Below are 12,613 nucleotides of genomic sequence, written 5' to 3'. Positions count from 1 at the left end.
AGCATGAATGTCCATTTCGGGATTGTTATTAAGTGCTTCATGCTGCAATTGTAGAATCTGAACCAGAGCACTGACAGCTGATCTGTTTGCTCTAAAGCCATGTTTTGATGGAGCAATCTTGGTGACTGTTTCATCCGGAATGGCATCTCTGAGGATTCCTTCGTACACTTTTCCAACACAGCTGATTTTTCCTTTGTTCCCTGTCAGGTATTGTTTATGTTAGCGTGCTATATCCAGAGTTATTGTAAGGACCACACATTGGCCCAATGACAGAATCCAATGGGATGGGTGAAAATTATGTTGCGTTTAGGTCTTTTACTTGTGCTTCTGCAAAGTTTATTTAATTTATCAGGATTTAGTAAAAATGTTAGTTTAGCTCTGTGTTTAATCTGACTCCAATAGTAGGAGAAACTCGTGGCTATACTGTAGATGTTCACGGCACTCACAAAAAGCACTAAGATGTGGCAAAGAACCATCAAAAGGAAAAAAGAGCCTGTCATATTAAAATGAGTCATTGTCATAAACAAATACATGACAAAAGATAAAACAACAAACAAACAAACATCACAAGATTGTGAAAAACTGCACTTCATGCTACAAAACTGCTGCTGTGTGTCGCCACAGCGCCACTCCCATAAGTCACATCTGGCCGGAGATTGGAAAACGTTCTCACCAGAGACCCTGAGGAAAACACGCACCTCAGCAGCAGAACAGAATTCTTCAAAAGTTCTTATCTTTTATATTATCTTTCTCATAATATAAGTTAAGTGCTGTGAAATTGAGACCATTTTACCAATCACACTGAGGCCTGGTTTCACAGACAGGGCTTAGACTAAGCCAGGATATGCCATAGTTCAATTATGACATTTAAGTAATTTTTATAAACATGCCTTTAAAAAAAAACATTACTGGTGTGTATCTTGAGACAAAGCAAGGGCACTGACATATTTTAAGTTCAATCAGTAGTTTCTTTCAGTTGAGACAGCTCAGAATCCAATTTTAGTCTGGGACTATAGGCTTATGCCTTGTTTGTGAAACTGGGGGGTGAGACATTTAAAATGACACCAAACATGAATGGGGAAAAACAATAGATTCACAAGATACATTATATGTGGTATATAGACCTTCTTATTTAAGCTTGGTCGGTGAGAGGAGGGGTCATAAATAAGCAAGGAGAGACGTTTGGGCAAGGCATTGTCCTTTGCTCTCCAGATTAGTGAGGTTTATTGTTTTGTTGCATGGCATCTATTTTGTGAGTTCCTGAACTTTGGTTTCATAGGGAGATCAGACTGGCCTTTCATTAGTATGTTCATGAGGAATGCAATAATTCAGAGTCTGATTTATCATCTGATTCTATCTGTTATTTTTTCAGTTCCTCTTCAGCCGGTCACTTCCACAACATCTACCAGTCCCACTACTACAGGTGCGGATGATGCTGGACTGGATTGTAATTTTGAAGCACAACTGTTCATAATTAATATTTTCTTCATGAAGAGCACAGTAATTGAGCATCTGATTCTGATTTAACATCTGTTTCCGTCTGTTTTTGTTTCAGTGTCTTTACAGCCAGTCACCTCCACAACATCTACCAGTACCACTACTACAGGTGAGGATGATGCTGGACTTCCTTTCATCCAAGTCTGTTTTTGTGACAATATTTATCTTTTTTGTTACAGTTCATTTAGAAAATGTCACTAACATGTATGCATGTGATGCATCTGAGTTTGATTTGACATTTTTCATCTTTTCATCTTATACTGTATATAATATTAAACTCTCCTAATCTAAATGAATAGTAGTGTGATCATGTGCTTTGCTCATTTTTAATGGCTCAGCCTTTATAAATTACAAATATATGACATGGGGAGTAAAAGTCTCATGATCCTTAGTATTAGGAATTTTTAATGTAACATTTTTGTTATGGTCCTTTAAATATGGGATGTGATAAAAATAAAAGTGAAAGTTACGTGACCAAGTATGTTAACTCATAGTTGGAATTTGTGCTCTGCATTCATCCCATCCAAGTGTGCGCGCGCACACACACACACACACACACACACACACACGCACGGAGTAGTGGGCAGCCATGTTTGGGGGCTCTGTGCCTTGCTCAAAAGCACCTCAGTCATGGGTATTGAATGTGGAAGACAGCACTGTTCATTCCCACAATTCCTGCGGTTACTGGCAATTGAACCTGCGACCTTCAGGTTACAAGTCCGACTCTCTAACCTTTAGCCACAACTGCCCCAACAGTGGGCACAGTTAAGCAAATTTTACTAGATATTGATGTTAAAATTTTGTAGTGTAATTTTGTTATGACAGGAAAATGTAATGTACAAAATGTACAAACTTACATTTTGCCCAACAATAGATTAATTTGTATATTTTCTCAAGCTTCTGGAAAATGTCTCCTAAATATTACATGTAATAACATTGTATGAGACTTCAGTGCGGTTCATTAACTCAAAGGCATTTTTATTTAAGGGATTAAATTGATTTTTTTAAACAAAAGACACCATAAGTAAATACATAAAACATAATACATAGAAAACAACTCAATCAGTAAAAACAACTTTAACTTTGTTGTTAATTAAATATGAAACCAATAAAATATTTCATTTTTGACTGAGACCATAAAATAAATCATAATTTAGTTATATGATTATTACTAGGTCTAGGTCTGCTACTCCCAGATTATATTTATTAATTTAATGCCATAATGACAGCCATTCTTGCAGATCTCATAGTCATAAATTCTGAATACAGGAGATTTGCCTAGCAATGCATTTGACCAGTTTTATGATTAATAAATACAATATAAATGTAAACAAGTTTGCATCTGAATATTCTCACATAACCGGTGCTTAGTACTGCCTTTACTGCAGTATAAGATTATAAAATTTTTATTAGTAAACAATTTAGTGTAATTTAGTCCATCATAAATGTATGAATATTAACTGGGTCTTTGCAATGGTGCAAATTACACTGTCTATGCTATTATATACAGAAGTGTGTTTTTACAGTACAGTTGTAGTTGGTGATTTACGGTACTCTTGTTAACTCAAGAGTCTTCGTGAAATAATCTTATGCAACTTTTTTCACGTATATTCCAAGCATTCTAAAGGTGTACGATTTTTTATTTATTTGTTTTTTTATTATTACATTATTCATACAAAATGTTTTTAATATGCATTTATGAATATGGAATCATAAAATATGAAATTATTAATGATAAAATGACAGCAACAAAATGTAACACTGCTCAGAAACATGAGGGTGCAGGACTCTTTACGCTTGAGACAGTAAGAAACCAAAGAGCACATGACAGAATACTCATGTTTGCGAAATCTCTTCCCTAAATAGTCTGTTAGACAGACACAACTGGGATTATTATATATATGAGTCAGTTAGTCATAACTCACTGTTATTGAGCATACTGTGCAGGTCATTATATTTACACACACATATATATATATATATATGAGCTCTTTTGGGGCAGTTGTGGCAGTTTTGGCCTAATGGTTAGAGAGTCGGACTTGTAACCCAAAGGTTTTTGGCTAATTTTCACACACACACACACACACACACACAAAGGAAAAAAACAACAACAAAAAACAGTGGTTGTCCCAATTATCTTTTTTCATTTGCTTTGTTTTGTTTTATTTTTGTCTTCATGCTGATTTCTGTCATTGCAGTTATAAATATAAAGCTGCAGGAAGTATGCACCGTAAGTTGAGTTTCTAAAATTGAAGTTTTATTGTTGGACTCACAGCTTCTATCAATAATAGTCAAAATATATAATAAGAGATAAAAAATAAGATGTGCATTGTGGATTATTTGAAATATGATTGTGCTTTTCTATTTATTGTTTAACAAACTTACTTTTGTTTGCTATTAACATTGCAAAACATAATTAACATCACAGAATCAGTTTTATTTACTGTATATAGCTCAATTGTGATTTCAGAGTCAGAGCTCTGGAGGATGTTTTCAAAATCTTCTTGAGCAGATCGAGAACATTACAGCTCAAGTGCTTCCTTTGGATGTAGGTCTGGCAAAAAAAAAAAAAAAAGATAAAAGAAAATAATCTAATCTGTGTCAGTTACATAATGACTGACAGCAGTGCTGTCTTATTGGTTCCCTTCAGGTTTACATGTAGAATAACAGCATTTTTCTAATCAATAAATTAGACTGTGACCAACATTTTGACTATGGCCTTCAACACTTCAGAGAAGATCTCTGAGTCATCATCAGCAAACCCAGCTGAACTAGCCTCCAATGGAAACCGTGTGTTAAAAACCAGTGAGAAACTCATTTCTACATTGGTGAAGCAGACAGACACAAGTGCCAATGTCAGTTTTGCTCTTTCCACTGTAGGTAAGAGGAGACACAATTATTATGTTGGCTTGCCAACATTCATGTACATGTTACTATTAATGAAGCAGGTTAAAAAAAAGACTCTTTTAAAGACCTGAATAGTTTAAAGTACATCAGAGAAGAGAAAAACCCAACAATGAATAGTCATTTTAATTGTTTGTTTGTAAATTCAGTGATTGAACTGGACTTATCTGGAAAATAATATTCTATTCTAAAAAAAATTCTGTAATATTTTAAATAAATTAATATAGCACATAACTACTTGTTTGTATTTAATCAGAGGTTCAAGTCTTCATGGTTGGACCTCAGGTCACCTTAGATAAAATCCCTCAACTTGAAACGACAAATTCTTCTGTGGACATCGATCTCATTGGGATCGCCAAGAACAACAATGAAACAAGTATGTGAAATGTTACAGTGTGATTAAAAAAAATAAAAAATTTACAACATAATATAACCACTAAACCACATTTATCTTACTTATTTTCTTTATTGTTATTGTTTCAACATAGTATTGCTTTTCTGTTTCTGTCTCACAGGATCAGCTGCTGTGGCTTTCATGAGCTACAACACGATGGAGAATCTACTGAAGCCAGACTTCTTCAACACATCAAAAGACACGGTTAACACCATGATGTCCACTGTGATCTCAGCTCCTCTTCCCAAAACCACCAACACTAAACTCACCAAACCAGTCAACTTCACCCTCAAACACATCAGAGTGAGAGACTGAAATGTGCTTCTGTCCAACCGGAGCACCGATGAATATTAGATGTTTTCAGATGTTCAGTGTTTTAATATTTTCTTCTTGTTTTTGCAGGAGTTTGATCCCAGCGGTTCTCTGTTCTGTGTGTACTGGAATATCAGCGAGTGGATTGTAGATGGTTGTTCTGTTTTAAAGACCAACAGCAGCTACACTGGAGCCTCATACAGCCTCAGCAGGTGAGAATGATGAAGGAGCCCTACAGCTCAGCACAGCCTCACTGAGAATCATCATAACCGTCTCTCATGGTCTCCAGGTTTTGTGTGCCGTGATCTCAGGCCTTCTGCACTTCCTCTTTCTCTCCGGCTTTGTGTGGATGTTCATTGAAGCTCTGCTGCTCTTCATCTGTGTGAAGAACCTATCACAGCTCAGCTCCAGAAAGAGGGAGGTGCTTAGCAGTGGATTCCTGTGTGTGATTGGATATGTGGTTGCTCTGGTTGTGGTGTGTGTGTCTGTCGGTCTGGTTCCTGAAGGCTACGGCAGCGAACAGTGAGTTGGGGTTTTCTTGGAAAGCTAAATTGTATTTGAATGAATAAGACTCTAGTTCATGTAATTCTAAATATTGAAATTTAAATATTCAAATTACAAGTAATTCAACTTAGTGGTCAATTCCTTCATCCATGTAAGTTTATTTACGTATTACTTTACTGTATATTCTATCAAACAGCTGCTGGATTAAAAGGGATAAAGGCTTCATCTGGAGTTTTCTTGGTCCTGTTTGCGTCATACTAGCAGTAAACACATTTCTCATTTTTCATTACTTTGATTTGTATTAAAAGGAAAACAGTGATAAATTAGCGTCGTTCTACTTTTTCTGCAGTTGAACATGATTCTCTTCATCAAGATCGTCATCAGTCTGAACTCAGCTCTTAAAAATCTAAATTCTGAAGTTTCACAGATGAAACAAACCAAGTACCAGACATTCAGTTTTATTTGTTATATAGAAAACCACATATAGTCAATTTAGACACATTTACTCTTGTTCTTTCTGTTTCTCCGCAGGATCATGGTGTTTAAAACACTGGCTCAGTTTGTGGTTCTTGGTTGCTCCTGGATTCTGGGTTTCTTCACTAATGTCAGTGAGGTGCTGGAGATCCTCTTCCTGATCTTGAACTCTCAGCAGGGAACCTTCATCTTCCTGATCTACTGTGTCTTCAATAATGAGGTCAGACTTCTCTCAGTTTACCACCATATTCCATCTATCTGTCTCTGTCATTCTATCATTGTAACGTATCTGATTGCACAGCATTAAAACTTTCAAACTCCAGACTTTTAAAACTACTTCAAACTTTCAGGACAGACTTACTCAAGTCAGAGACAGTACATGGTAGAAAAGTAAAGCATCAGTATTTACTTCTGAAAATACAAATTTCTTCTCTTAACCCTGTGTGGTACGCAATATGATATCAATGAGGAGAAAATTATTTGTGATGTTAAAACATTACAATCAGTGTTGTTTCAAGGTAAAACATTCAAAATCACCATAACCTTATCTTAATATGCACCTTATCCTTACAAGCAAGAATACACACACAAGGACCTGAATGTGTACAAACACATGACACCTCACTGCTTGTGAAAGTTGAGGAAGCAATCCTCTCAACAGAAAAATCATAATATGTGCAGATATAATATGTGATGTACTATTCTTATAAATGCATTACAAAATCAAGCAAAACTGCAAATAAATTTAGATAATTCTAGCTCTTTTCCTTACAAATAGCATATACTTGTATTCTAACCTAGTATGCCTGCATGGCCTCATGCAATTCCAGTATAGTACAATGTTGCCTCAAGGCAATTTCCTATATGATACATTTGATGATATATTATGTACAGTTTTTGAAAATACTTCTTTACTTAACAGTGAAGATGACTGTAGGCAATTACATGGATGAAAATTTATTATCTTTTCTTTGGAGAAAATATGGAGTCATGTGATGTGCACATGTCCTGAATGTTGAAGCAAAATGGATCCCTGTGGGTCACTTTTTTTTGCATTTCCATTGATTAGTATTTGAGTTTTCCTTCCCTGAGATAGCATTTATAAATTAAATGAGTGTCTCATTTTACTAAAAAAAGACCCATAATGGGTTAAAACACCTTTTCTTGCATGTGTCATTCTTACATGCCTCTCGTCTCATTCTTGTTCAGATCAGACAGCAGTACAGGAAGTTCTTCAGATGCCTTTGCTGTGTTAAACAACACTGAGGACCACAGCATCAGTGGAAAATGAGAGAAGTGCCATTATTATATAGTAAAACACCACTCCACAGAATCAATGATTTTAGATATTACATGCCTCTTTCGGCTTCTATCTATAAATATTAGTGATTAGTCTAAACATTCTTGTACAAGAATAGAGATAACTAATGACTTGTGTAATGTTAGTGTAAAATGGTAGATTATTTCTTTAAATTGTTTTCTTATTAATATTAATCAGTAAATAATTTACGAATGTTTCCTTTCATTTTAATTGGTGACTTCAAATGAATATTATTTTCAATAAACCATCAACATCTAAAACTCTGTTAATTCTCAATAAGAGCTTCTGTAGAAGTCTGACAGAAATAAAGTCAGTCTGGTTAGTAATGAGTGAAGCTGCTGCTGTTTGTGGAGTTGTTTGATCCTCCTCTGCTGAGATCTTAAGAGATTTAATGTCTTCTTTTATTTCAGTTGATTTCATCTAAGGCTGTGTTCAGTCTGCAAGCAAATCAGTTTTTTTTCTCAAATCAGATCTTTTCAGGCAGATTGTCCACACTATTAATTGCAAGTAATCAAATCAGATTTGTGTGATAGACATAACCAACTTATCTGCGTGGGTTGCTTTAGTTACGACATAGGCGTACCCACATATGTGACGAGGCTTTCAAAACAGATGCAGAAAAATGGAAGTGCATCATCTCAATCTCCAAATAAGTGCCTGTCGAGTCACGGTGCAGAACTCGTATGTCGCACAAGAAAGACTCAGCGACAGAGGAAACTGGTATATATGATGTATATATTATGTTCAGTGTTGCAGTCACAGTCGACTTCGGCTTTGTTCGAGTACTGCATGAATAGTTCTGGCATTTCTGTCACCAGTTTTGATGTTATCATTGTGTGTCACATTAAGAGTGATGCAAAAGTCAGTTTGAAATCTGACTTGAGTACCCAGAGCGTATATGTATCTGCAAAAATTTGTACTTCCATAAACCACTTCCATATGTACTTGAAAAAAAATTGAATGCATTTTTTTTTTTTTTGCTGTCCAGATATTCAAAAACCCATCGGGATTATATCTGGATCTGCAAAAAAATAAAACATTTTCTGCCAGTCTGAACAATGCCTTAAGCTAGGCATGCACTGTACGTTTTTCATCCGATTTTGAGCCGAGAGTCGTCCGATTCTTCTTTGAGTCGGGCTGAATTTCAGCTTTGTCGTGCATCTTTTGTTGTGCTGTTCAGCGGGTAACGAGAGGTGATTAGCCTCTCATGACCGGCAATCGGATGGTTGGATATATATTTCAGGCATGTCAGAAATTTTAGTCGCCCCTCGTGAGTGTATATCACAGTTGATGCGGAGCTACGAACTGACTGCCCTGAACTGCCCTGACAGTGCTTTTTCCCTCACTGCACCTGTGTGAAAACAGAAATGAAAACATGGCAACACCACGTGTGATACGGACAGAAGCGATATCGGCTACACAGTTCCAGGTTCAGGGGTCTCAGGAGTTTATTTTGCACTTATAGTTTGAGCAGTCAAGTCACAGCTCAACGATCGGACCATACAGTGTGGACATAAATCCTGAGCTTTGGCTTTACATCGCAAGCGATGTACTCATACAGTGAGAGGGGGTATTTACCAAAAAACATAGCTGAAATCACACAGTGTATGCCGGCGTTAGGCTGTGGCTGGAAATCAGTATTACTTGTGTTTCTCTTTCTTTCAGTGATTCTGCTTGTTAACAGCAGGTGTTCATCACTAATGCTCAATCATTAACAAGGATACAAACTAGCCACCTTTCGCCAAAAATTGCCGTTTTAAATTTAAAATAGGTCATTTGTGTGATTCACGTAGAAAACTTGCTATTTCATACTTCAGTACAAAACAATGTTGAACTTTGACAAAAAAGTTATTTTTAATTGTTATAATAGTGATTTTATAATTTCTAAATATAAATCCAAAAGCAAAACATGTGAAAAGAGCTATATTACGGAGTGGAAACGGTAAATGAGACAATGAATGATCCTCTGCTCCCATCTAGTGGCCATAGTGGCAATACCATAACATTCATTTTAATAGTATTTGTGCCCCTGCACACACACAGAGAGAGAAAGAGAGAATTAATGCCTTAATATTGTCTCCGAATGTTGATTTAGAATGTTACAAGTTGTAGAGGAATTTAAGTGAGGAAACAAATATCATGTCTAATCTCAAAACGAACATAAAACAGACACAACAGAACTATATAAAGGCTTTTACATGAGTACATTTAAATTTCAGGATTAACACTTTCATTAATTTAACACACTACTTGACATAGGAAAAACGTCTCGGGTTACTTATGTAACCATGGTTCCCTGAGGGGAACGAGACACTGCGTCCTCTAGGGGTCGCTATGGGGGAACGCCTCGTCGTGACCCGTGTTGCCAGCTAGTAACTAAACTGATGCAGACACATAGCTGAAGCTTGGTCTTGGTCTGGAGCGAGAATAACGTGAAAATAAGCGGGGCAGTCTCAAAACTGTATTGAGTACTGGGCACGACTGCCGCACTTAGTATCATTTTACGTGCCTGTGGAAGCTTGCGATGAATTTTAATATCATGCACACTTAATGTGTTAAAATGTTCTTGACACTTAATTGTCAAGAAAATCTGAAAAATATTTGTTGCAGAATGCTGAACACATTTACGGTTTATTATTTATTCAGTTTATATAGAGGTCTGTGTTTTGGGTGAATATATTGCTGCCCATATAGACGAGCCGCACCTGCTGGTTACCTATAGGCCACAGTGGTAAACAGTGAGTTGTTTGTTTGTGTTTCAGGTTAATTTGAATAGAAGAGGGAAAAGCAGCTCGGGGATTTTGTGACATGTCTGCTATCAGATTTTTTTTAAATGCAGCCTTGACACAGTCTGTATCGGCGTCAAGCACAAGATTACATCTGTAATATTTCAGCTGTCAATACCTGAAATAGTATTTCTGAGAAATTAATTCCTTTTTTTTTTTTTTTTTTCTGTAAACACGTGCTGAATTAAAATGGATAAAGGCTTAATTTTTTCATGTCCTTTTTGCATCATATAGTGAACACATTTGTTTCTCATGACATTTATTTAAATAAAAAAGAAAACAAGGGGATTCATTATTCTTCTGCTTTTCAGTTAAACATGATTGTGTGTTTCTTCACTAATGTCAGTAAGGTGCTGGAGATCCTCTTCCTGGTCTTGAACTCCCAGCAGGGAACCTTCATCTTCCTGATCTACTGTGTCCTCAATAATGAGGTCAGACATTTTTCTATCTATAAATACACCAATAGACATCAAGAGACAGTAGCAGTACAGAAATCTTTTACCTGTTTATTATAACAAACTCCATTATGGTTCATGAGTTTCCTCAAAAACTCAAAATAATAAAACTTAAATATTTTCAAGTTAATATTACACATTAAAAAAACACAAGCAAAAAAACTCCTGGTGCTGGTCCTTCGGTGTGTTGACGAAATCTGAGCTAGTGATGCAATGCATTTTTAGAGTGTATGGAATCATATTTGACAAGTTGCAATGTTATAGGGTTACACCACCACCCTTTCTTTTTCTCCTGACCATAGGAGGCACACAAATCCTAACACTTTGGATGAATGGCTACAGTATTTTCATTTTTGTAATTTCAACTTAATATAAACATTTGTGAGATTTAGTCAGTCAAATCTGCTTTGAGGTTAATGACCAACTACCGGCAGCAGCCAACAGCAACTGTCACAATCCACTTGAAGTCACTGGGTATAAACTGAAACTAACATGATATTGGAAATTACACGTATGACATTGTGTGGAAGGTCCCCAGAAATGCACTGACAAGAAACTGGATATACACGTTTTTAATGTATATATTTGTATTTGAATTTGAGAAGGAAGCAGTGTAGTTGGACTCATATTTCCTTATCAGGATGATGAACAGATAAAATATCTACATACATCACAGCACAGAAATATGTTTTAGTTAGTTGTGTCGGTGAGCATCACTGAAAATCAGCTTATATCAGGTAAGATTTTCTTTCTGCTCATAATGAAACTCATCAGTCTAAATCAAACAAACTACAGCATGTGTTGATGTGTGCATCATTTAATCCTTTATTGCTTTATGCTTAGACAATAAATGTTGCCTCTTTGTTTTAACTTGTGTAACATGTAAATCATTCATTGTAATGGTATGTGTCAATACCATTGCTAATTAGTTTATTCTGTAACTGTAAAGGAATCTTGTCCTCTGAACTGGTCTGTGGATAAAGAGGAATAAACTGGACTGTCAACATTGACAATGGATTCTTCCCTTAATAAAAGTATGTATTTAAATTTTCTTTATGTAAAGGTTGCATCACTCTGTGTAGAAACTTTTATGAAATGAAGATATCACAAACTCAAAATTACAATTCAATAAATTGTCTTAATATTATATAGACTTATAAATACAATAACATTTATTTGTTGTTGTTTTAATTATTTTTAATTGTTTTTTTTCTCTCTTCATATTTAATGACAGGTTTTATAAGAGCACCGATTACTATCTTACTAATGCTGTGTAAGTCTGAGCAGTGTTTTTACTTGCCACTTTTTTGTTGTTGTAAATGAATATGACAAACAGGCCCACAAATGTGTATTAAATATTTTGACAAATTTGATTAGTTTGCAGCTGTCAATAAGAGTGTTAACGTTTTACCATGTTTAAATCCTTTATGCAGAAATTTACAGATCTAGAATTCTTGAATCACATGCATCAGAAATGCATTTTTTTACTTTGATAAAAGAACATCTCTCTGTTGACTCCTGCTACAACTAAAATGTGACTGGTGATATTTGGAGAGAAACGGAAGTCAAAATGAATCCCTCTGCTCATTATTTTATTCAGGACCAAATAATCCGTGGCGTACATAAGTATATAAGTATAATTGTGGCACTAATGTGGTGAACACCAAAAAGTGTTTAACAGTTCATCCAAAAATTTCGATTCTGCCATCATTTACTCACCTTCATATAAACCCGCAAGACTCTGAAGCTCTATCCAGCTCTAAAATGGCAAAATCATTGCAGCATTCTAGTCCATAATACTTGTGTATTACATTTGAAATATTTGTGTGAGGAACACTGAACATGTAAGATATTTTCCACTTTTTAGTCTCCTCTTTTTGTGATCTGAAATGGACTAGGAAAGTTGTGTGGACTACACAAACGGTAAACTGACATCACATGACATGGGGGGGGGGGGGGGGGGGGG

The 12,613-nt window shown here is 35.7% G+C and overlaps 1 pseudogene; it reads left to right on the top strand.

Annotated features, from left to right (window-relative positions):
* Positions 1-3,270: 3,270 nt before the first annotated feature.
* On the top strand, positions 3,271-7,376 carry LOC107594312 (adhesion G protein-coupled receptor E3-like; annotated as a pseudogene).
* Positions 7,377-12,613: the final 5,237 nt, after the last annotated feature.

This window comes from Sinocyclocheilus grahami, unplaced genomic scaffold, assembly GCF_001515645.1.
Source record: "Sinocyclocheilus grahami isolate Dianchi unplaced genomic scaffold, SAMN03320097.WGS_v1.1 scaffold181.1, whole genome shotgun sequence".
Taxonomy (NCBI): Eukaryota; Metazoa; Chordata; class Actinopteri; order Cypriniformes; family Cyprinidae; genus Sinocyclocheilus; species Sinocyclocheilus grahami.
This window is presented reverse-complemented; position numbering and strand designations above follow the sequence as displayed.